Source organism: Microcebus murinus, chromosome 9, assembly GCF_040939455.1.
Source record: "Microcebus murinus isolate Inina chromosome 9, M.murinus_Inina_mat1.0, whole genome shotgun sequence".
NCBI lineage: Eukaryota > Metazoa > Chordata > Mammalia > Primates > Cheirogaleidae > Microcebus > Microcebus murinus.
The window spans coordinates 12,533,274-12,536,925 of NC_134112.1; positions in this window are offsets into that span (position 1 = coordinate 12,533,274).

Below are 3,652 nucleotides of genomic sequence, written 5' to 3' on the forward strand. Positions count from 1 at the left end.
ACTGAGCATAAAGAACAAGGCAGCATCACACTACTTGACTTCAAAATCAAGTAGAGAACTGATCTTTGACAAAGGTGTCAAGAAAATACATTTGAGAAGGGACACCCTCTTTAATAAATAGTGCTGGGAAACCAGATATCCATATGCAGAAGAATGAGACTAGACCCCTAACTCTCACCATACACAAAAATCAACTCGAAATGAATTAAATGCTTAAATATTAGATACAAAAATATAAAACCACTAGAAGAGAACATAGGAGAAATGCTTCAAGACATTGGTCTAAGCAAAGATTTTATGGGTAAGACTTCAAAAGCACAGGCAACAAAAACAAAAATAGACAAATGGGACTATATCCAACTAAAAAGCTTTTGCACAACAAGGGAAACAATCAACAGAGTAAAGAGACAACATGTAGAATGGGAGAAATGGACTAATATCCAGAATATACAAGGAACCCAAACAACTCAACAACCAAATAAAACAAATAATCTGATTAGAAAATGGGAAAAGGATCTGGATAGACATTTCTCAAAAGATGACATACAAATGTCCTACTAGTATATGAAAACATTCTCAACATCACTAATCAAGGAAATGCAAATCAAAACCACAATGAGATATTATCAGTTAGAATGGCTATTATTAAAAACACAGAAAATAACAAATGCTGGTGAGAATATGTAGAAAAAGAAATTCTTATACACTGTTGGTGGGACTTTAAATTAGTATAGCCACTGTGGAAAACAATGTGAAGACTTCTCAAAATACTAAAAATAGGATTACTATACAAACCAGCAATTCCACCACTGGGTATTTACCCAAAGGAAAGAAAATCAGTATATTGAGAGATAAGTGCATCCCCATGTTTATTGCAGCACTATTCACAATAGCCAAGCTATGGAGTCAACCTACATGTCCATCAACAGATGAATGGAAGGCCTGCAATGGGCAGAACATCTGAGAATATTGAACATGTACAGATTAGGTTAAGAGATGCTAGGAGAACTGTGAAGTCCCAAGGTGCCTACTTTGAAGGAGACTGAGGTGTCATTGTCCTATGTACAATGTGTCTTGTATCTTCTTCAATAAATGTCTCTATTTTTCATATTACATGGTTGCATACTTTCTGGACAGACCTTGTATACACAATGGCATACTATTTAGCCACAAAATCTGATGAAATCCTGTTATTCAACACTGTCTTGATGAGCCTGGAGAACATTACGTTAAGTGAAATAAGTCAGGCACAGAAAGACAAATACCCCATGCTCTCACTCATTGGTGGAATTAAAAAAAAAATCAATCTCATCCAAGTGGACAGTAGAATTGTGGTTATTAGAGGCTTGGAAAGGTAGGAGAGTAGGAGGATTAGGGAGAAGTTGGCTAATGGATGCAAAATTACAGTTGTAGGAGGAATAAGTTCTATTGTCCTATATCACTGTAGGGTAAACAAGGTTAACAATAATTTGCTGTGTATTTTCAAAAAGCTAGAAAAGAGGATTTTGAATGTTCGCAACACCAAGAAGTGATAAATATCTAACGTGATGGATATGTTAATTACGCTGATTGGTTCATTACCTATTGTATATATATGTCAAAATATCATTCTGTATGCTCTAAATATGTACATTTATGACATTTCAACTAAAAATGAAAGGAAAAATAAATACAAGTCTTGGAAGTGGTGGGCATGCTGATGATTCTGACTGTGGTAATGATTTCACAGATATATACATGTCAAAACTTATAAAATGTGCAGTTAAATATATGCAGTTTATTATATGTCAATTATGCTTCGATAAAGCTGTTTAAAAAAGAGATGCTATCCTAGAAAAAAAGCTCAGTTTGCTTTTTTGTACTTGAGAAGTCCATTAAAAATTTAAAGTTCTGAGTATCTAAAAATAGGTGGCAGAGCAATCTATATGCTACAATTCCAATCCAGGGTGAAAGGGAGAAACAAGTACTATACCAAAAAAATTCTCAACTGAATATTTTTGTGATAGTATGTGCATGGAGTGAGGTAAAAAAAAAAAAAACAGGCAAAACAAAGCCAAATAAAATTAAACTTATTTTCAATCAGCAAACAAATTTAATAATGTATAATAAAAAAATTTTTCTGGTTTCTGAGAGGGAAATTTTTCCCTTGGAGTTTCCCAAATGATAGGAGTATCTTCATTATTTATGGTGCAGCTCTCAGACTGCACCTGAGTTTGTGCTGAGGAAGAGACTCATGTTGTGCCCCGAGATAGTTTATGCTGATGAAGTGACTCACGTTTGGGGCTAGACATCCCAGAAAGACCAGCCACATAACTAGAGGGTTAGGTTTTGGAGCTACATGGTATCAATCCAAACACTGGATGAGAAAGAGGATCTGGACACTGAGTTTAATTACACAGCCAATGATTCAGTCAGTCATGCCTGTCTAGTGAAGCTCCAATAAAAACTATGGACACCAACTCTCAGTTGAGCTACCTTCATTGGCAACACTCTGCCTATTGTCATACATGAATGTGCCAGGAGAATGATGCTTCTCTGAGGACAGAGAACCTTTGCATTTCGGACCTTCCCAGACTTCATGCTATGTGTTCTCTTCTTTCGGCCAATCTTGATTTGTATTCTTTTTTATTTTTGCTATAATAAAATTGTAAGTATAATGCTTTCCTGTGTTTAGTGAAGAACAGTAGAGCCAGCGTAGAACCTTCTAAATTGTAGCCAGTTGGTCAGAAGTTGGCCTAGGAAGCCCAAATTTGTGACTAGTGTCTGAAGTGAGTGCAGTCTTGCAGTGGGTTGTCCTCTGAACATGTAAAGTGTGGCCCAATGTTATAGACAACATTTTGAACTCTATGTGTCCCTTACGGCTCCAGCTGGCTTCATCTGGGAGGAGCAGGAGCAGCTTCAGCCTGCACCAGCATGAAGCAGGTGGCCAGCAATGTAGAATTAACAGTCAGTAGTAGGAGAGTGGAGACTAGTGGCACACGATTTATGGCCAGGGGCGAACAAACAGTGGCAGGGACCACAGCTGCAGCAGTAATGATTTTAAAGTGCAATCTTAACTCTTTTAATTAAGAGGACTCACTTTAACATAAAAAATTGCATTACAGAATATTTATATTTTTAATGTCTATTAGTCGGCAAAAAACATCATGACATAAAGGTACCATGAAACATTTAAACACTAGTATCTGTACTTTCTCAAATACTTCCTGTGATTCGGACACTGTGCCGAGTATACTTTACATGAAGGAAGTTTTATTCTTATAGTGGATGAGGAAATTGAGACTTGGAAGTGAAATGCTTTATCTGTGTTCACACAGTGAGGAGGCAGAGGAGGTAAGGTTCAAATCAGGTCCACTTGACGATGAGGAAACCTGTGCTGACCTCATGGACACGTGCCTTTGAAAAGTGGCAGAAAACACAGTTGAGAGGCATTGCTGTTGATCTGGCCTATGAGCTCGAATGGTCGCTCCACTGCAGCCCTGCGAGAGTTCACAGCCGGGGCACGCACAGGGGAGCTGGACTTGGGAGCAGAGCCTTGGCGGTGTTCAAGGGCGAGAGTAGCCAATGGAGAGAGTGTCTCTCCAAAGGGCATGGTTTGGGCTGCACAGTCACGCCTGGCTGCAGGAGTACACTGCAGATCGGGGGAGTGCTC